Source organism: Lathamus discolor, chromosome 2 (assembly GCF_037157495.1).
Source record: "Lathamus discolor isolate bLatDis1 chromosome 2, bLatDis1.hap1, whole genome shotgun sequence".
NCBI classification, from domain to species: domain Eukaryota; kingdom Metazoa; phylum Chordata; class Aves; order Psittaciformes; family Psittacidae; genus Lathamus; species Lathamus discolor.
The window spans coordinates 67,992,470-68,015,584 of NC_088885.1; the positions used below are offsets into that span (position 1 = coordinate 67,992,470).

The 23,115-nt window shown below is 41.7% G+C and overlaps 1 protein-coding gene and 1 long non-coding RNA gene across 3 annotated transcripts in view; one reads left to right on the top strand and one right to left on the bottom strand.

Moving 5' to 3' along the window:
• PHACTR1 (phosphatase and actin regulator 1) overlaps positions 1-11,152 on the bottom strand; it is a 342,596-nt gene extending 331,444 nt beyond the window's left edge. For both annotated transcript variants that reach the window (XM_065667330.1, XM_065667332.1), the window contains exons 1-2: positions 11,054-11,152; positions 1,742-1,869 (exon numbers count right to left, since the gene is read on the bottom strand). The gene's annotated coding sequence lies outside the window, so the exon portion shown is untranslated. The remainder of the gene's footprint in view (positions 1-1,741; positions 1,870-11,053) is intronic.
• The window catches only part of LOC136008304 (uncharacterized), an 81,658-nt gene that overhangs the window by 28,222 nt on the left and 30,321 nt on the right, over positions 1-23,115 (top strand). The window lies entirely within an intron of this gene.

A 23,115-nucleotide genomic window follows, 5' to 3' on the forward strand; every position in this document is an offset into this window, starting at 1 on the left:
CTGCATCTTGCTATTTTTCTAACTCACAGGCACAATAAATAAGTGCTCCCTGAATTTCAGCAAGGTATAACCACACTGTATTTCTTCCTTAGGTGATCATGTGCCATTTCCTCCCCAGCCTTTCCAAGCCTTCCTTCACACTGCCACTGCTCTTCTGGGATTACTTTTTTACATTTAATCCTTTCTACGAATTTTCAGTTTCAATTGCTCCTCCATGCACAAAGATCCTACCACACAAGATTCAGGACACTAACTTTTGATGATAACATAGGGTAAAAAATTATATCAGGCTGAAGGCAAGCAGCATAAATAGCAGAGAGAGCTATTTCTTCCAGGACATAGCTGTTCTGGCTACAGCACACAGAGGGGCACCCTACTTGCAGGCAGGGCAATCTCTTTCAAGTCTTGTTCTCTGCCATACATCAACTTCTGCTTTAGAGCAGAGGTTGGCAGCTGTGATGTGGGTGCCAGACAGTATATCTAAAAAGAGGGTACAAAGGGAGAGGCAACATTAGGAGGCAGCCATCATCATCTTCTGACTCCTAAAAAAGAGGCTGTTGATGTGCTGTGCAGCATTTAAGTTTCACGAGTTTCCACTAGCTCATATGCAATCTAACCTGGAAAACAAAAATAGAAGCCAGACCATTCTCCATCTGAGCTATGTCTTAGAAGTCACTAAATAAGGCTAGAATGTGTATTTCAGGATCCCTCCCAATATTTTCAAGTAAACTGGAAACGTGCAGCTCCTAGGATCTGGATAAGATGGAGAGACAATCCATGAAATAGAGAAAGCAGAACTGTTCCCATCTGAAATATCTGTAGCATAAGGCTTCTGTAGGGAGTACATACATACACAGAAACGCACATACACAGAAAAGTATGTAAAACAAATTTAGATGATAAGGTTAAAACTGTTTCTCCTTCCTGCACAGTTTGCTCATCTCCAGTGGATGTATACCCTGCTATGAAATGATGAAATAGCTGCCCTGGTACACATCGACTTTCTGAAGCTGCAGAAGCGTGTTTTTTGTTTAGCTAGCTTAGGAAAAAAGTACTCTTCTCTAGTCATTTGCTGGCAAAGTGCAGTATATCTAATTTTGTTAAATTCCAAAATATACTGTGCACCAAAGTACTTGTAGGTGTAAAGTAGAATGTCAAGGATGAGTCAAAGATTAATACCTAAATTATAGAATCTGAAATGGGAATTACAGTCTTAAATATCACATTAAGAACTAGGAAGTATTTACCTAGTCTAAAGCACTGCTTGTACTGTAATAGGCAAAAAATGCTACTTCTTTTAGTCAAAGGGGCTCCTTAATAGTCCCAGGCTTGAGCAAGAGAACTGCAGAGGGTGGACTGGCAATTCGATGACAGACTTCTACAAACTTCAGCAGAACTCTTACTCAGTAAAGCACTCAATTATAAAGCTATGCTTCAGTCCTGCCTACTTCCACTGTTCTGCAGAACAAGGATAAATTTAAGACTGTATTTAGGTACTTAGAATAACAGATGCTTTACTAGTTTCCTTTAAATGTAGTGCTACTTCCATTACTGTCAGGCAAGAAGTTTTCCACTTTCAATCTGCCCCTTCAATTATCTCATTGTCCTGATTTTCACCCATCCTTACTGAGCTTTCTTTTGCTTTTGTAAAAGAGAAAGAAAGCATGCAAGAAAGAAAAATAGCTTGGCTACCTTCACAGTAGTCTTAAACAAAAAAAAAAAAAAAAAACCCTAAACTTACGTGATGCTGCCAGTGCTGCTTTCTCATTCTCAGCTTTTGCTTCTTGTATTTGTGAACTCTTTCTGGCAGGACCACTTTTTCCCTGTGTGCATGCAGTCCTATAAATGTACCTGGAGCTTTTAGATGATCTGTTAAAAGGAAGAAAGAAAATAAATGGAACATAAAAGATCAGAGTTTTAATCCCCTTGTTAATCTCTTACTGTCACTAAGCACAATACCTGGTAAAGTTCCTAGGATATTTTTTTAAATAAGCACAGCTGAAGAGATCATAATGATACATTGCTGGCTTCGTAGGCTAACACACAGAAGTGATTCTAGCAACGCTCAGAAACAAATTCCAGCTGCTTCTCAGACCTTTACCAACTAACTTCTGGTGTAGTAATCATTGCCCAGTGAGTCCACTGCTGCTCAAATCACATGCGTCACTGACTGATATTTTGTACTGCTCATTAGCTGCAGACAAATAGGATACAAAAATAAAACTTTGGAAAGTAGACTTAAATAGACTTGTGAATTAGTTATAAAGAACTCTGCCAAAAATTGATTTTTATTAAAAAGGAAAAGAGGTTCATCAGTGAAATAGTTCCAGAGAGCAGACTTTTGAAAAACTAACATTTTAATCGGTTAAAAATACTAAATAGCTAGGCACAAACACACTTATTTTTAGCAGAATCTATTAAGTATCACTTCTTGACATCAGCCAGCTCAGACTCACTGTACTCCAAAGTATAAATTTTGTATTTTAACATTTTCAACAAGTCTTAAGATTACTTTTGTTCTATAGTTAACCTTTTAGTCCTCAACTTAGTAGAACATGTTTGCTAAAGAAGGTAACCAGCAAGAAACAGAGATGAGCAATCTACAGGTAAGTTATTGTCCTTGTGCTTTCCAAAAATCCTTGATCAAGTCAGGACTGTGTTTACAGCGGAAGGCCCAAGCTGTCCTTCAAGCAGGTTTTCCTCTGTAGTCTGTCATTTTCCTTCTAGCTGTTCCTTTCTTATGGAGACTTAGGCATTTATTTTCCTGTCTCTTAATGCAACTCGTTTTGTCCTATACATGGATGGGTCAGAGAAATAGCTCTCTATTTCTGGGCAGAATTTGACTGCCCAGATCTCTAAAGACTGGAAAAGTGTCTGAGGTGATACGGCACTCGATACATGCATACAAAAAGGAGAAAGTAAAGCTAGTCGAATGCCTGTAAGGATGCAGGCTGCTGCATTTTGAATATACTACAATACAGAACACTTATGAGAGCCCCAGTAAAGGAAGGTATTGCAATTCTGTACACTTCATGATAAAAAAAAAAAAAGCTTTCATCATTAGCCCAAATATGTTTTTCTGAGCACTAGTCCATGATTTTACTAACTGACCTAGCATACCTACCCAGCACTGCACTTGGTTATGTGTACAATATTCAGTCCTATAAACCCTGACAGAACAATCATATTATAGAATAGAACCATTGTGGTTAAGTAATCTAATGGCAGCAGCAGAGATGGTCACTAATTTCAATTTTGGGTTTCTGCTTTAAGCCTATGCCACAGTCATCCTTGAGCATCTCACAAACAAGACAATCCACAGCATAACATATCTAGAAAATAATGAGGTAGGGCCTGTATAATTATGAAAGCTCAAATTTATTTTCAACTAATTTTTTTTGTGTGTCATTGTGCCAACTGCAAGCATGTAAATGCTATCAAAGCCTCTCAGCATCTTATTGGCGGAGGGTGCGTGCGTGTGTGTGTGTGTGTAATCCACAAAAAAAAAAACCCACACTAAAAAACCCCCCCAAAACCAAAAACAAACAGAAAAAAACCCAACTAAAAAAGAAATTAAAAAAAAAAATAAAAAAATCAAGGTACAGGTTTATTCAGGTGTTGCACCAAATGGTGATAAAATTGCCTCACTACTATGAACTATCATTTTGAAAGGAGGATTTTGCAAAATCTCTACGGCTAATTTCAATTTTATTATTTTCAAATACAAGAAGGAGACCGAAACACCAAGTAATTAAGAAGAAAAATATGGGCTAGACTCTAATGTTAGTAGTTACATTTCAACAACAGTGTCAAGGGGAGCTTGCATCTCTGAAAAAGGTCAAATTCACCAAGATATGCAAGATATCACTTCTCTGACTCTGAGTTGGGGCTACATAATGCTTAATTTCACTTTGGACTGAAAAACATACGTTCTGGAAACGTATTGTCATTTATAAAATCTTCCTTTGCTTCTGGCATCAGCAAAGTAGACTACCCCTACTTTTTAGCTAACAAGTGGTTTTGCAGCATAAGGGACACTGAGACTCAATTCAAATCTTGTTTTCTTTTCTGGTCTGTGACAGCTCTCTACTAAATATGCCTGTTTCATAGGATTCTTCTTGAGAGCATCAACATCCGAGGGACATATATAGGCAAGTGGATTCCTTCAAACCTATTATTGAAACAGCCCATAACAAATGCATGAAGTTATACAATCATAGAACAGTTAGGGTTGGAAAGGACCTTAAGAGCATCCAGTTCCAACCCCCCTGCCAAGGGACAACTCACACTAAAGCATGTTACCCAAGGCTTCGTCCAACCTGGCCTTGAACACTGACAGGGATGGAGCATTCACAGCCTCTCTGGGCAACCCATTCCAGTGCCACACCAGTCTCACAGTAAAGAACTCTTTCCTTATATCCAATCTAAACTTCCCCTGTTTAAGTTTTAACCCCTTACCCCTTGTCCTGTCACTACAGTCCCTGATGAAGAGTCCCTCCCCAGCATCCCTACAGGCCCCCTTCAGATTCCGGAAGGCTGCTATGAGGTCTCCACGCAGCCTTCTCTTCTCCAGGCTGAACAGCCCCAACTTCCTCAGCCTGTCTTCATATGGGAGGTGCTCCAGTCCCCTGATCATCCTCGTGGCCCTCCTCTGGACTTGTTCCAGCAGTTCCATGTCCTTTTTATGTTGAGGACACCAGAACTGCACACAATACTCCAGGTGAGGTCTCACAAGAGCAGAGTAGAGGGGCAGGATCACCTCCTTCGACCTGCTGGTCACGCTCCTTTTGATGCAGCCCACGATATGCTTGGCTTTCTGGGCTGCGAGCGCACACTGAAGCCAGCTCATGTTCATTTTCTCATCAACCAACACCCCCAAGTCCTTCTCCTCAGGGCTGCTCCGAATCTCTTCTCTGCCCAACCTGTAGCTGTGCCTGGGATTGTTCCGACCCAGGTGTAGGACCATGCACTTGTCATAGTTAAACTTCATAGGGTTGGCATCAGCCCACCTTACAAGCATGTCAAGGTCCCTCTGGATGGCATCCCTTCCTTCCAGCCTATCAACCGAACCACACAGCTTGGAGTCATCAGCAAACTTGCTGAGGGCACACTCAATCCTACTGTCCATGTCATCGACAAAGATGCAGAACAAGACCGGTCCCAACACCCATCCCTGAGGGACACCACTCGTTACTGGTCTCCAGCTGGACATTGAGCCATTGACCACAACTCTTTGCGTGTGGGCATCCAGCCAGTTCTTTATCCACTGATTGGTCCACCTATCAAATTGATGTCTCTCCAATTTAGAGACAAGGATGTTGTGTGGGACAGTGTTGAACGCTTTGCACAAGTTCTAGGAAATTATTTCAATATTTGCTACATTATTCTTATCATAATTACTAAGAACATGTTCAATCACTGCACTGTTTGACAAACAGCATTTTAAAATGAATATTGTTCTTTTTTAAATGAGATGTCATAAAATGAGCATACGGTGTCTCTATTACCAATATTAGTGCCGCACAAGTCTTCTGGTTCTCCCCTTCTTATTCTAAATGCTTACTTGTTTTTATGGAGAAGCATCAATACTCATGCAAAGGCTGATTAGCATGCACCAAGTGAAGTTTCCATCATACTACTAGGTTATGCATTTCTCTGTGCATGCAAGAAGACAGACTTGTTCACATTACTCTGATACTTCTGTCAACATCTGTTCACAGAAGTGGCTATTGGCATGCACTTATCTGTGAATCACTATGCAAATATATGCAACTGCAGTGAAAGAAGTCCCTAGAAGATTTGAACAAACCCATTTACTTTCTGCAGTTAAAATTTTGAGGTGACTGACAGGTCCATTGTCACAGCCCTTACAGAAGCTGGTTGCCTGCTTTTTCCACTGATACAGAAGAATATTATTTGAGTACAAGAAGCATTACAACAAACACAGCAATTCCCAGTTTTGTTAACATTTTGCTTGATCCTGTTTCAATGGAGAATGGTAAGTTATGTCCTCAAGGGAATTAGACCTGGACAATGCAGAAAAAAACGACTATTGATAGGCACTGTTCAGGGCACCACAGAAGAGTCCTATAAAGACACCTTCATTAGAATCAATTCTCCATTTATACTCATGGCGACAAGCAAAAGGCAATTCAGAGTGGTCAAACTGATGTTGTCTTGGCTACTTCTTAGTGTTGCTGGTCAGACACTCATGATGAAGGCTCAACTGGGATAATCCTGACTGAGGCAGATACTGTGCTGCTCCTTAAATGAAATGCAATACTCTCTACTATCTGTCTGATCAGTCTGGGCTAGACTGTTTGTTTAGATCTGTTGTTTAGAACAAGAGGCATTACCAAAGTTATTCTTTTCAACAGTGACCTTGTCAGGTATGGCCCCCTTCCTGCAGCTGTTCCATGAGCCACACAGGCTAGCAGATGAGTTGGAGGCTGGAGTGGAAGCTTTGTTTGTTATTCCATTCCCTCACTTGACATGGAGGACACAGAACTGGTACTCTATATTCTGCCTCTGCCTACCTCTGAGGTTTTGGTAGCTCATACCGGCACAGAGGCAAGAAGTCAATAGCCTTTTTTTTTTTCCACTATTGTTTCCCCCCATTTACAGTGCATGCAACATAAAGCACTATTTCTTTCCCTGCCTCTCATCTTTACCATGACAGCAGCAGCCAAAGAGGGAAATTCTACAATTTACTTTTCAAGGAGATGTGCTCAATACGGTAACATACAGAATCCTGTGCCTCAAAACACTGCATGACAGTTGAAGACGAAGAGTGAGCAATTCCTTAATCCCCCACCTCTGCTTTATTTTTAAAACTTTGTGTTTTTAATTTAATACTCGCTGTATACCTGAATGCTACCTTTTTTCCAATCTCAAAACTAGTAAACAATTCTACCCCCTCTCAATCTTATGAATAATACTATTCAAAGCAAATGGCTGCTAGCATGGATCCTAGCTTTTCAGGATCAACGTTAAAAGATTTAATCAACCCTTTTAGCGATACTGTTTGATAACTAGTCAGTTACTTCTACACTGGATGCTGTATAATAAGCACAAGTAATTTTGCCCTCCAATCATGCACTGTCAAATAACCGGGAGCTAAAGCAGTAGCTTAAGACACAGGCTTTAGCAAAGGCAGCCCCCCCACTTTAAAAAGCAGATTAAGCATGTGACAGATGCTTTGTGATAATTTATGAATAGTATACGCTGACCAGTTGTTTTTGTTTTTTTTTTTTTTTTTTTTTTGATGGTGACTGAACAATTATGTTGGTTTGTTTTAATTTGAAGACATGGGCAAAACTTGAAATACTTGGTAAATATAAGCTAAACACTGACAAACACCTCCAGCTCAGTTAGTGATAAACCTTTGGTTCTCAACTGTGGAGAAACTATTTCTGGGCTCTGACCAAGCTGCTAGAATTTCTTTGGTTAGTTTGGAGACTAAGATTAAGACAACTCCAGTGACTATGCATAGGGTCCACAAGCGATGAGAAGCCACATAGATTTTCTTAGAGGGTGAGCCAGTGAAGGCTGAAGGGAACTTGTATCCCTCTGTCCACATGACATGTTGGGAAAAAAATCTGGTAAGATAGAACACCTAAAGTCAATTTTCCCCACTTGTTTTCCTCTCTATTGTCTATAATTGTTTAAAGACCTTTGCATGTTCAGGATAAACTGTGCCCACAATCTGAGCTTGAGGACCTCCTGAGGTTTCAAAGCCTTTAGCTCTGAGGGTATGGAAATTCATGCTATTCTGCAGCAAGTGAAGACATTAACACTTACATGAAGGAGCCGAGCTCAGAGGCACCAGATGTATCTAGCTCTAGTTGCTGTAAGTAACAGCTTAAAGTTTCACAATCAAAATAACCTGACCCTTACACATGGAAAGTTTGAATGCATTCCTACAGCATGAGTTGATTTCCTTGCTGTTGATATGTTATGGTAGAAGAATTGCTTCCAGACCACCTGGGGAAACCTGCATGGAGGCAGGAAGGAGGAATTCATGACTCCTCCAGTTGCATCCACTCCTTTCAACTGGGAGATGATATTCTTCTAGGGTGCATTATAACATTCTGATCTCCTGGTCACCCAGACAGGGACCTATTAGGACATGATGAAGATCGAAATCCCTCATAGCGGGGCTTCTATGTGAAACAAAAGCCTAAGCATAGGGCAGGGGGGTAGAGACAGGCAAAGAAGAATATTAAACACGTGTCCAGGTAAGTTCCTATTTGGTATGCAACTGGGAGGCATGCTCAGGCTCACAAATCCAGAAGTATCCCAAGTCCTATTACAAGGAGGAAGGCAGTGGAGTACATCGTATGGCAAAGTTCCCATCCAGTTCAATGGGGTCACGATTTCCCCCGGGAACTCTTGATATTTCTGCTTTTGCTTCTTCTAAGTAACTTCATCACAAGGTGCTCTTGTCTGCAAGAGTCTGTTCAGTCTCCCACAGCCAGTGAATGTGTAATCCTTGTGCGTATCAGAAATTCAGCCTTCATTACTTTATCTAGACTTCTGTGTTCATCGTGATATTAGTACATGACAAATAGCACTGTTTAAACAGTTTCATGCTCTGCCATCGCAGACTGATATCTTACTGCTGACACCAGCACACTGCCTGTCATGCTGTCCTGCTCATGTGCAAGTTATCCATTTGCTGGAGATAACCTCACTAAGCCAGTGTATACCCTGACCTTTGAAGGATTATGCACAGCAGTAGGTTTTAGAGGTAAAGTGTTATTAATGTTTCCTGCAACATCCAGGTCATAGCTTGACAAAATTTTTGTCCAAAACATGATGTGAGAAAGATTCTATACAGAATTACAGATAATTATTTTTTCTTTTAATTTAGGTCAGTTTTACAAAGTGCTTGTTCTTAGAAATATTGGTCATTGGGCTGGGAGTACATGACAAACCAGAAAAGGTAAAAATACTGTACTTTGACACTTTTTAGATTGATGTATTCTGCTTTTCAAGCACGAAACTTCTTTTCCCTTTGGAATTACTTTCAAAATGTATTAAAAAAGTACTCAGAAATCTCCATTTGAAAACACCACTGTGTGCCAGGCCAATCAAGACAATTCTTCACCACAAGTGATTCTTTTTAGTTCTTAATTCTGTGAATTTTTGTTTAAACATTCATCGACTCAAATCAAAATTACTTCTTCTAATTCCTATGGCTGCCAGCAATCATGAAACCCTTCTTCACATTCAGCTGTAATCCTGGACTCAATAATTTAAAAGAATATTTAAAGATGTTCTTAATTCTGAGACTAAGTGTCTGTTCAGGTTCTGCACTGAATAACTATGACCTCCAGGTATGCTGAACTGCTAAGCTTAGCAAGGCCTCTTCAGCCCTCCTTTTTCTCTATGCACTTCCTAAATAGGACTTTTCTTCATAGCTCAGTGGAAAAATGACAGTATTTTAGAAACTGAGAAGTTGCATACATTCCAAAGATCCTGTTCTTGACCTTTTTATCATCAGAGAGAAAATAGGGCAAGACGTACAGAGCTTCGACATTGGGAAATAATCAAGTTCTCTTGGGCACATGAAGGTTTTTTCAACATCCCATCTTCCTAAACAGCTATTATTTATTGATGTAAGGGCACAAAAACCAAAGGACTGAGTAACAGAAAGAACATTAAGAGAAGGGATATCTTTCTTACAGAAATCACCGGACCAATTAATTTACTATAACTTTCCTCTCCATCCTTTCTCTATACAGATAGAATAAGCAAACAAATTCATACTGAAGTCCAGTTCTTAACTTTTCTGTAGTTCAATCACATTTTGGAACAGACTAGGCTCCATTTGTGTATACATATATTAAAACCAGAACACATATCAATTAGAAAAAAACCCAAACACATTTCAAGCTGCTTATATTTTATACATACCCGTACGTTTCACACATCAGGGGAACAAGCATGCAGAACCAAGTACAAGCAGTTAACAAACTTTTAGCACCCTTCCTTTGTTCAGCTCCCACAGATTTCTGCTGCTGGTGGGTGTAAGTCTTTTGAACTTGAAAGCAACAAAGAGAAAGCTAAAGCAGTGTGCTTAACCATGTGCTTTCCTGGGTTGCAGGCAGAACAGCTTTTAACTTGTGAAGAAGCAATACACACACATCCAAGGCCATGCTGGGGAACAGCTCACAGCATTCCCTGGGGCTTGTTTATCAGTTTCAATGAGACACCTGTATCCACAGCATCTGAGTGCCTCAGACATCATTCCATTGACTTTCCCCACAATCAGGAAGTACCTTGAGCTTCGCTCTCTGGGTTGAAAGCAGAGATAAACTGGTGTTACCAAAGGGATGCTGGGGGGCTTGCCCACCCCTCCACATGCCTGTCTGTAAGAAATACCAATTGTATTCCTCATACCCATCCTAGCTTTTGAACACCATTAAATATACCTCTCTTGTTAACTTGTTGCAAGGCCATACCTTCCACCGCTAGTAGATAATTGGTTCAACAGTTTGTGACAATACTAACGATCAGTCATAGAATCACAGAATCACAGCATGGTTTGGGTTGGAAGAGACCTTAAAGATCATTTAGTTCCAATCCCCTGCCATGGGCAGGGACACTTTACACTAGACCAGGTTGCTCCAAGCCCCATCCAACCTGACCTTGAACACTTCCAGGGATGGGGCAGACATAGCTTGTTTGGGCAACCTGTGCCAGTGTCTCACTATCCTCATAGTGAATAATTTCTTCTTAATATCTAATCAAAATCTACCCTTAGTCATAATGAAATATTTCCAAACAATTGCATGACCAGAAAAAGAAACTACTGTCACTGCAACTGCAGTATAGAAGTTTACCAATATTGTAGATAGTTGAAAAAAGAAGGAAATTTGAGGGATTAATGAAGGACATTAGAGCCATGAATCTGGAAACAGGAAATGCTCCTTTAGAGGAGAAGACAATACAAAATTAGACTACTACCCAGCAAGATAAAAGAAAGCTTTAACTCACATTTACTGCTGTTTGTAGACTTACAGATACAGCAATAAAAACAAATACCTACCTCATTAAACTAGCTTCAGGATGCACCCAAGAAATTCTGCTCCTGCTTGGTCAGAAAAGGACACATGAAATCTCTGTCACATGCTTGACTAACTCAAGATCAAGCTGCTAAATTGACTAAGCAAACCCTACCTGCCCTGCTTTTGTAACAAACTAGCTAAGGGCAGCCCACACTATGCAGCTGAAGACCATTGCCCCTTCCCGTGGGGAATCGTCAGGGCTTTGACCTCACCTGAGTCACTTCATTCAGGCTGGGCTTATCGTGCTCATTGCAGGTGAGAGTCTCTGAAAGGTTAAGGATTGCTTAGAGGTTGACTAAGAGAATGAGAAAACCAACATGTGCATGTTGCACTTGCAATAAGCATCTTCCCATACATCCCAAGGTTGCACATTTGGCTTTCTCAAGTCAGGAAGAAAAAGGAGGATTGGCCCTGCACCACTCCCTGTGGAAAAGCTGCTCTGGCAGCCTGTCTCTGACTCACTGTTGTGACATTCAGTACTAAAGCTTAGGTAGTTTGAAGATCAGCGGAATACAGGCATTTAAAAACCCTGTTATTTCACTTGTACATTTGATTTTTAAATAACTGTGCTAATTCAAAAAGGTTCATCATTATTTACCACATCAGCCCCCTGAATACACTGAGCATTGTTCCAAGTAATTGTAACCTTCTTTTTTTAAGTGGATTTGAGCCATTACAGTCTATCACATAAATCCTTCTTAGTTTGTGGATTATTGACCTTACAGGCCCAAACGGCTCCATCTGTCCATTTAAATGGGCACTAGTGTTGTGAGTGTTTATTGCTTTCAATCCTATTATTTGTAAAGTGCTTTCTTCCTCTGTCTCTGTCTATGTATGTTTGGTATTCAGGGACAATTTATTGCTGAGTTCTTGTCTAAGTTCTTTTAATTATAGGGTTTTCCAGGGCCAACTGCCCACATAGAGTACTATAAGTAAGTGTACTGCTATCTGACATGGGAAATGCAGCTGTTGACTTAGAGCCAGCCCTTAGGAGTAATGTAAAAGTGGATAGACTGAAGGAACATTTGAAAGTGAAAAGGGACTCAATTTTTAAATGTTGATATGAATCCAGTCTTAGTTAATAAAGCTTTTATAGCCATAAAGTTGCTTTCAGATGCCTACTCCAAGTGGTCCTTTTGAATGAGCTAAGCTGATGCTCTAACGGAGATTTGTTGGAGTGAAAATGGGAGTAAAATAGTTTATTACCTGTTGATATGTAATCAGAGGTCAGGGTGAGAGTATGCAGCAAAACCCAGACATTTTTCATTAGTATTTGTTGGTCAAGTAATTTACAAAAACAGAGTTAATCATCTTGACATGTTGAGTCAATTTTTGATGGAAGTATTAAAGCATTATGAAAAGGCCCCCTGTGCAAGGAAGGCTGTTCTCCTGTACCACATCTATTGTACACACGGAGTTATTACTGTTAGGTGATAACTGAAAAGGCTAAAGAACAAACACAAGGACAGAAGTCTGCAAAATTTGGCTGCCACCTCAGCCTGATGGGTTTCATTGCTGCAATTTTGTCCTCTTCCTATGAGTGAGCCACTCCACCTGCCAAAAGTGGCTGTGCAGAAGGTGTGGATATAACTTGGCAGTATGCAAAAGGCTTTGAATTAGTGGAAAAGAGAAATTTTAGCACGTCAGTCCTGAGTAATACAATCATAGAACAGGTAGGATTGGAAAGGACCTTAAGATCATCAAGTTCCAACCCCCCTGCCATGGCCAGGGACACATCACACTAAACCATGTCACCCAAGGCTCTATCCAACCTGGCCTTGAACACTGCCAGGGATGGAGCATTCACAACTTCTTTGGGCAAACCCATTCCAGTGCCTCACCACCTTCACAGGAAAGAACTTCTTCCTTATATCCAATCTAATCTTCCCCTGTTTAAGTTCTAACCCATTACCCCTTGTCCTGTCACTATAGTCCCTAATGAAGAGTCCCTCCCCAGCATCCCTATAGCCCCCCTTCAGATACTGGAAGGCTGCTATGAGGTCTCCATGCAGCCTTCTTTTCTCCAGGCTGAACAGCCCCAACTTCCTCAGCCTGTCTTCATATGGGAGGTGCTCCAGTCCCCTGATCATCCTCGTGGCCCTCCTCTGGACTTGTTCCAGCAGTTCCATGTCCTTTTTATGTTGAGGACACCAGAACTGCACACAATACTCCAAGTGAGGTCTCACGAGAGCAGAGTAGAGGGGCAGGATCACCTCCTTCGACCTGCTGGTCACACTCCTTTTGATGCAGCTCAGGATACGATTGGCTTTTTGGGCTGTGAGTGCACACTGAAGCCAGCTCATGTTCATTTTCTCATCAACCGACACCCCCAAGTCCTTCTCCACAGGACTGCTCTGAATCTCTTCTCTGCTCAGCCTGTAGCTGTGCATGGGGTTGCCTCAACCCAGTTGTAGGACCTTGTACTTGGCATGGTTAAACTTCATAAGGTTGGCATCAGCCCACCTTACAAGCGTGTCAAGGTCCCTCTGGATGGCATCCCTTCCCTCCAGCGTATCAACCGAACCACACAGCTTGGAGTCACGGGCAAACTTGCTGAGGGCACACTCAATCCCACTGTCCATGTCACCGACAAAGATGTTAAACAAGACCGGTCCCAACACCGATCCCTGAGGGACACCACTCGTTACCGGTCTCCAGCTGGACATTGAGCCATTGACCACAACTCTTTGCGTGTGGGCATCCAGCCAGTTCTTTATCCACTGATTGGTCCACCTATTAAATTGATGTCTCACCAATTTAGAGACAAGGATGTTGTGTGGACAGTGTTGAACGCTTTGCACAAGTCCAAGTAGATGACATCAACTGCTTTACCCCTGTCCATCAGTTCTGTAGCCCCATCATAGAAGGCCACCAAATTAGTCAGGCAGGATTTCCTCTTAGTGAAGCCATGCTGGCTGTCACCAGGCACCTTGTTGTTTTTCATGTGCCTTAGCATGCCTTCCAGGAGAGTCTGCTCCAAGATTTTGCCAGGCACAGAGGTGAGACTGACTGGTCTGTAGCTCCCTGGATCATTCATTTTCCCCTTCTTGAAAAGGGGGGTTATATTTCCCTTTTTCCAGTCGTCGGGAACTTCACCTGACTGCCATGATTTTTCAAATATGATGGAAAGTGGCTTAGCAACTCCATTTGCCAGCTCAAGTTATGAAGCTTATGAAGGTGATGAAGTTGATGGTTATAGTCTCGAAGTTTATAATTAACTAGTAACATTACATAGTAAAGTCTCATTGCCACCTAGAATTCTTTTCAGCTATATGTCATTTACAGAGGAAAGAATGATGAATGCTCAATTAATTGGAAAATCAAAAACACAGGGAAGAAATATCTGACTATTTCAACATGCTGATATAAATTATCTTTGTGTCAGCAGAATTCATTTTAACATAAAATACCCAGTTGTTCAATAAACCAGTTCTCAAGGATGGTGCGGTTCTACTAAGACTTTGTTAAAATTTCCATCATGAGCCCTTAGCCAGGAGAGAAGACTGGGGCGAATCAAGTCCATTGAAACCCATAGGATGTGGTCACAGTGTTTGAATCTTAATTCAAAGTAGAAGTGGCTCCAGTGAACCCTAACCTGATGGGCTATGATGGTATATTGATGGGCTGCTGGCTGGGCAGGTTGGGCAGCCTGGAATGTACACACTTTCCCAGTTAAGAGCGCTCCTTCCTGTTTTCTACTGAATTTGGCTGCCAGCCCAGAGTAAGGCAACTCCTGGGGTGACTGAATGGTGCAGGCCACATCTTAGTTCTTGATGCACCTCTGGAAATGTGCAAAATCTCTGTGGGGTTCCAGATGACCCCAGATTGCAGAGCCAAAGCCATTCTCTGGCCAGACCTCTGCTCATAGCCTGTGGGCAGAATGCAATGGAGAATAAAACATGCAGAGCAGTTTTAGCAGGAGGACTTCAGCTGGAACTTGTACCTTCTTTGTGCCAGGCAGCTACTGTGAGTGGTTCTAGGAATAGTGATGAGTCTATGGGAGCCAAAACAGGCTCTTTTTCTCCAGATAACTCTGGAGAAACTTCAATTTTTATTTATTTTTTTTTTAATCAGTAAAGGCCATACAAGTAAACCCAGCATGACAACAAAGCCTGCTTTTTAGGTAGCAAAGGCCAACGCACTGTTCTGAAATCACAGTGAATATCAAATACCTGACAAATTGGCTGTGTCTCCAGATGCTGAGAGGAATTACAGAGGAGCATAGAATATTTGATAAATATCTAGACCAATCCCAAATGGTCCTAAAGGAGGAATGTGGTCTAGCTTATGAGGACATTATTCTGTTGCCCTCTATTTTCTCCAGAGATGTGGCTGCCTATGAACTCTGTGCAAATAAAAAGCACTGTCTGCAGAACGGATCTTTCTCCTTTCAGCTCTGCAGCAACTGTAAATGCTGAGAGTGATCCAGCTCTTGTTCACCTCTTAAACACCAGAAAACCTTTGTGGCAGAGCTGCAAGAAAGCTTTATGTTCATATAGCACCTATAGGACAGCTTGTCAGAAGAGGCCTCTGTGTGATTCCCTAATAAAAATAACTAGTGAATAATCACTGGCTATATACATGCAAATTGGCTTTCCAAAGCATGGAGCCACAAGACAAAGTTTATCAATCAAGGGCACTGAAGCAATTGTGAGCAGTCCCTAAGGACCGAGTCCTTCAAAAATGCATGAAATCAATCTGGCAGCCTGTGAAATATATAGCCCAGTTGCCTATGTCTGTACAAATGTTCATCCTCTCACCGTGGAGGCATTAAAGAATGCAGATTAAAAGGGCTGTTTCAAGACTGAAATAGTCACTGTGCAGTGAGAAGCCAAGTAGAAGCTGATCATTATGTTATCTGTCCTGAGCAACATGTGTAAGCAAATTGCACATAATTATGACAAAATACCATCAACAACACGACAGTCTCCTGTCATATGCTGGGACATTTGGCACACAGCACTGCTGAGTCGGATGTTTATTCCCTTTCTGATGCTTGGTGTTTGTGTTTTGCCTATTGGTTGACTCCCACTCTTGCTTCAATAAAGACTTGTTGTACTGTCAATTTGTATAGTGTTCACAGATTCATGCCAGAGGATTGAACTCCAGTAGCCAGAGTCTCATCTTCCTTCCTTACTCAGGGGCTGTTCCCTGCAAGAAGCTTTTTCCATTTCCTGGAGAGAGAAATGAACCCAACCAGCAATATCCCCAAAGGAGAAGGATATGCACACTATTGCAATGGAAGGCAGGTGGAGATCCCTCCTCAGGGAAAGTCAGTTTGCCCTGAGAATTTACTAACAACCTTGTGCTATCAAACTTAACTTTTGATACTCATGGCCTGGACTTGCTGAGGAGTCTTACCTTACTGCTAAATTGTGCGTGCTTTTGGGGGGACAGATGGTCTACCATTGTTTCAACCTTGCTGACAAGAGCCTTCCTATTGACTTTGACAGAAGATGGCCAAACCTTCAAGAGTAAAGGCTGAACTCTCCATGTAAGGAGGTGCTGTACAGCAAGTGAAATGATCTCATCCTATTTGACTAGTCTGAATCAAATGCAGATGAGTTCCAGAGGCTTATAATCTTAGAAAAGCAAGGGTGAATTGCTACTCCGAATAAATGGCTTCAGCTTTTAATTTGCTTGCTTTGCAAATCAATCCTAGCTGGTTATTCTGCATTAGGAGAAAGTTAAACAAATGGCCAACACAACCGCAGATGAAATCCAATACTGCAAAATATGGTGTAGTTCACGTGGAATGTCACAAGAATGACTATACAGTGCTAACAGTGTTGAAGCTGCATACTCAAAATTTGCATTGCAGGTGTAACCATCACTGCCCATGAAAAGGGCTTTAAAAATATGCTGTACATACTTAGCAACCGGTCTTAGAGAAGCAAGCCAGTCTTGAATATCTTTCAAAGTTTTGCAAGTGTTTAGAGATACAGGTCTGTCTACCCGAGGAACCCATGAGGAAGCACAGGATTAATACGAGCAACTTCTGTCTGGCTTTCTCCTTCTTCTGATCAGAAATGTTCAGATGCATAACCTGGCTGTGGCACAGGTCATGGATTTCTACACTCCTGGCAGCCTATCTCCAGGAGCAGAACAGATAACCATGACATTCATGTACGTCAGCTCTGCAGCAAAAGTGGAGATAGGACCAGAGGTGTCAAGGTTTAAGTGCAATGGAGGGCATCATTTAAGGACTTAAACTTTCAGAGGGTTAAAAGATGCAGAGACTGCTGAGTCAGAGGAGATAGGTAACAAATCCCCATTGCTTTCCATCAGACTCCACAGTCAAGACACACAGACCAGTCGCACGCCACATCTTTGTGTTGGAGGTCAATCCGCTGGAGATTTGAGTGGAAATAGAGGAAAGATTGAAAAGCAAAGCGATGCATGAAGTGTTTTTCACGAAGCGACGCTGTGAGGAGAGAACAAAGGCTGCTGCCTCGCAGACAAGGCAATGAGCCCTCTAGAGGTACCTGCAGCCACAGCATTCCCTGCCATGATGGAGAGCCATGGAGGGAGAGCCTAGCTTGGTGCCGCAGTCCTCTGCACGCGTCCTGAGCCCCCGGCTTTCTCTCCCACAGCCCTTCCCTGCATCCCCGTCCCCTGCATCTCCTGGTTCCTGGAAGCTACTCCCGCATTAGCCATTAGTCTGGAGATATTCTGGGGGAGAAAGAGGGTGCATCTGCAGACAGCAGCAGCTTTTTTCCAGCCACTTAAAAAAATGTTTGCAAACCATCTGCTGGTAGATTATGGATAGAACATTGAGCAGTCTTCATCCTACCTGGCATTTATTTCAGGATATGGCAAAAAATGAGGAAAACATCTTATCTCAGCTACCCCATAATCCTTTCACAGTCAGAATCTAATCACAGCTAGCCTCAGCGCTGGTAAGAGTCATTAAGTGCAACAAGCATAACCTCCCCTGCCTACAAGAATGACCAGGGCATTACCTCCCCTTTGGCATTTCCCCCAAGGCAGAGAGGAGGGAGGTAAGTGCGGTGAAAAACTGCTGGGGAGCAGTGCAGGATGACAAGCAGGTTGAAACATAAAAGGTGATTAATTTCTTACTGTTGACATTAAAAATAGGTTCCTGCTTTTTCTATGCTGGGAAAGCAGTGACTGCTGTGGGTATGCCATGTTTTTACTGGGCTGGTTTTCCAAGGGCTGTCAGAGCAGCGAGGCTGACTTTTCTTTGACCCTGCTGTGTCCCGGATGAAGTGGCAGGCAGGGAGGTCTGCCATGTGGCCTCTCCATGATGGACGCCATGACCACACACTGGCTGTATTTTACCACTCTTGCTGCATTTTCAAGGACTTGGAACTTACCAAAACCAGCATTTTACTATGTAAGACAAGTTATTCAGGCTTTGAAAAAAACCCTCCAAGCACTTCTGTACACTTGTCTTAACAAGACAATATAAAACGTTTCTGCAGTCCTCCTCAGGAATACATTATGTCCCCATCATGTGGGTTCAGCTATGTCTGGAGAAGTGCCCTACATCTTTTCTCTGCTTTCTCTTCAAAACTCTTGGTGATTCCCAACAAAAAAACCCCAAACCACAGTTTCTCCAGAAGGAGGACCTTTCGCTTTACTCCCTGTTTCTCAAAGAAACCACCCCATAAGCTCAGTATCAAATTGCTTGACACCATAAAACACTCATGACAATGTTTGTGGTATGAATTTCTGAATCTTGCTTCAGTGGTCTGCAAGGTACAACAGCAAAATGGTTCCAGCAATTTCTCTGCTGAAATAACCAGCACTAGGATTTCCTATGTCCTTACTTTTCTTGACTAGATATTAATTAAAAACCTATTAAAATTGCATACTTTGATTAAGAAGCAGTGATAATTTGAAATATGTTTCTAATTTTTCCACACTGCCAGGTTCACCCCTCCGTCTCAGACAAAGAAAAAAAAACCAAACAGAAAAACAAAAACTGTAATGTTAAACAGAAGAATTAAAACCCCACTTTCTATAAGTCTGTCACAGGATATTTTTTGGATGATATGGAAAATGACATGCATAATCTCTCCACTTTAATTTATTGTGCACATTATTTTTAACGTGTGATGGCTGATTTCACTCAATTAAGAATATATGTTAACTAGTGCTCACCTGTTGTCTGTTGGAGAGTAATCAGAGGAGGGGTTCTTGATCTTTTTTCCCCTCTCCAAATGGAGGCAAGTATTAGATTCATATGTTCTCAGAAAGAATGCAAATTTATCCTTTCATTTAATCTCTTTGTAACATTTGTTTTGGTAAACTGGTAAGACCTTTTGGAATTAGCATTTTTAAGTGATATAAGACTACAGCTTGATGCTTGGGTTGATATGTTAGTGAGGCAGGGGAGGGACTATTTATTCCTGGAAGTCTGTGACAGAATTGCTATAAAGACTAAAAAAGGCATGTGTCTTTTATAAAGATGTTGGTGCTGTGTAAGCAACAGTCCACACATTTCATCTGCTTGTTATGTTGTTGGTCTCTCGTGAGCTACAAACCCCCACTGCTGTAAGCAGTAGTAACAGCCATCCCTAGCCTACTAGTACCAGATTTCTAAGTACTTGTAATGCAGCTTAGTCCTAAACTGGTAAACACATAACTGACAGATTTTTTCAGTTTGATTCTAAACTTCCAGCCAACAAAAAGATCTCAATTTCCTGCATGCATTTTTGGGGGTAAAAGGCTCGAATTTATTTAATGCCATCTTAAAGGAAACAAAAATTTACTTTTTATTCTTGATTTTGTCTTTTGGACTATGGAACTCTAGAGGTCAGGATTCATTTTTGTTAGAATGAAGAGTAGAAAAGAATTTCTTGGGGTTTGTCAAGTGATTCTCTTGCTTCCTTTAAGAATTCAGCTTTTGGTGGCTGCAGTAGGGTGGGACACACAGCTGTATCTGTAACCTTTTGGGCCAGCCCATTGAGGGGGAGGAACATGACTTGGAAGGGGCCACTATCTTCCTCTGAAAGCATCCTGGTATTTCAACCTGGTTTTGGGTGCCATTTTGCAGTAGGATGAAGAGCTCTTGTTCTTCCTCTTTGCAATTAGTGAGAGATTAGGCTTGATGTCTTTCTTTTGGCCAATATACTGGTAGCTCTTTGAGGCTCATGGGAGGCATTTTGACCATGTCGTGACTGGTCAGTGCTAAGGTTTCATTGTGTTTTTCTGTATCCAGATATCTAGTAAATAAAATCTATAATTTGTGTTATTAAAGCTGTCTGGTACCTAGCAGAAGGGACTGATTTCCCAGCACACAGGCTTTTAAAGGCGAAGAGTTGCACAGTCACAAAATGTTTTTCTTACATTAAGTCAAAATTTCCCATTTTTCAGCTTGTGTCTGTAGCCTCTTGCACTTCCAGCACGCAGTTCCAAGCAGAGTCTTGTTCAGTGTTTGCAGACAGCAGGTCTCCCCTTCACCTTGTCTCCTTTTGCCTGAACATATCCAGCTCTCTCAGCTTCTCCTCACATGTGATGTGCTCCAGCCTCTTGGTTGCTCTCTGCTAGACTGGCTCCAGAGTGTCAAACATCTTTCTTGTACTACAGAGGCAGAAAGTGGATATAGCATCCCTCTGTTGTCTCACAACTGCAGGGCAGAGCGATATAACCACTTCTTCAGTCTTGCTAACACAGCCTGGGATGATATCGGCCATCCTTGCCACCAGGGTGCATTGCTGGCTCCTGGTCAGTGTGGTGTCCACCAGCGCCTCCAGGCCTCACCTGCAAAGCTTCTTTCTGGCCAGTCAGGCCTCAGCGTCTCCTATGCATGGGGTAACCTCTCACCTTGGCACTTCATTGAACATTGTGAGGTTCACCTTCACTCATTTCTCCAGCCTCCTCTCCAGCATAGACTGCTTTCCCGTTTTGACATACTTTGTAAACTTGCAGAGAACATACTTACTCTCCTCACCCAGTCCCTTAGTAAAGACACTAAATAATATTGGTCCTAGTATGGATTTCTGAAGGACTCTATAGGTAAGTGGTTGCCATTTGGACTTTGTACTCATGGTCACCACCCCTTGAAGCCTGACAATTCAGATGGTTTTTTACCCAGCTTCTTGTCCCCTCATTCAATGCACCTCTCACCAATTTCTTTATAACTCACATTTCCAGAAGAAGTTATTCCATAACTTTGGACTTACAATTACCATTTTGTTATGAATAAAACATTTTTATCAGCTTGAACAGTAAGTAAATACATAAATTGTGGTGCCAGCTTATGCCAAAGACTTGTTTTGTGGATTGTGAAATTGCTGCTGGTTTGCTCAGAGCTCTGACAAATATTTAGTGGAAAATCAAGACTATTGGAAGATAGAGAGCACCTTGTACAGGCTGACTGTTAGAAGGAAACTTACATAATACTGATGTCAATCTAAGGCTTGATCTAGTAATTTTAAAAACATTAAGCTCATTCAAAAGATAATGAGTCCGTGAGCTAACCCCTGGATGTCAAGCTACTGCTATTATTTGAGATATACCTGTCAAATATGTGTAAACAGTGTTGTTATTTTCTTTAGTAACTGTTTGTAGGTAATTCCTTACAGCGTATGTGCATTATTTCTTAGTTCTTGAAAACATAAGATCTTTTTCCTTTGATTTGCTTTGTAGAAATTAGTTTCATTGTTCCTTTTCTAAGAGTAGGTGTTGCAATTATCTGTCTGTGATAAGCTGGGAGAAAGGATGACCACAGAAATCAAGTGATATTAAGGAAAGATAAAACCAAGAAAAGTTCCTCATAAACAATTTCTTCCAGAATATTTCAGTATTATTTTTAACTCCCTTGGATGTTACTCTTGCTGATGTCTCTGTATTATATATAGAACCAACACATTCAGAAAAGGGACTCGTGATTTTAGACAGGACTATTTTGGGTGCTCAAACTGAGACGCTTACTGGAGGCTGGTCATCAAAAGGTGATACTTATCACTCTCTAGCAACTATTTGTGCCCCCAGATTCAATGGACATCTTGAAAATAGTGGTTACATATTCCTTCTGGTTTGTGGGGTCCCAGCTACTGAGGTCATAAGTGGGGCTGTTACCTTGTCTCCTTATATTAAGCACCTAGGGTGGCGCTGCGGACATTCAGTAAACACATCTGACTTTTCTCTTTGGTTGAAGTGTTGCCAGACATTGAAAAGGCCAGGCTCTGAACTTCAGAGACGTTTAGGATGATTTAAAGGGGAATCAGGAGCCTGTCTTTGAGTGCTTGGCCTCAATGCAATATTAGTAAGATGAACAGCTTGAGGTCCTCTAAGGCTTATTGTGCCCACAGGGGCCCTGTGGTGGAGGCCCCCAAACTGCCCAGCTTGTAAACACCAGTGTAGCACACTGCACCTCCACTTGCCCCAATGCAAGGTACATGGGCAGTGTGGTCCAGCCACCTACTGACTCAGCAGCTGGGATGTACCTTGGGGACTCACCTGGAATTTAGGATTCAAGGGAGCACCATGGACAGCATCTGCTGCCCAGTGCAGGCACAGCTGAACAAAACTAATTGGTAAGTCTGGAGCAGGCTGAGAAACTTATAAGAATTTGAAATGCACTAAATATCAAACACAAAAAGGGAAGGAGCATGAGGTCAGCCAGGCAGACCTTTCCAAATTTCAAAGACACATCCACATCTCACTGGCAGTGGTTGGGTGGATTCTTCACCCCCAAACTGGATGCACAGATACATGTTAATTTTCTGCAGTGAAAAAGATAGCAGACCCAGAACCTATATATAGCTGCTTCTACACTTAGTTACTATGTAGTGCAGCTTGATGATGGTTGCCAGAGAAACACATTTATGCTGTTGAATAAGGTTGTGCTGTCCCTGCTTTTCCCCCTCCCACATAATGAACTTTTTAAAAAGTGGAGGTTTAGTATAGAATTGAACTATGGGGAACGCACTGCATATGGAGGCAGTAAGTGCTGGGATGTCAGCTGTGTACGTGTACTTTTCCATAGTGAGGCATGGTGAGATAGCTCAAGGTATCTCTCTACGGCACTAGAGAACAGCAGTGCTGTAAGCTCAGTCTGAGCTATTCTGTC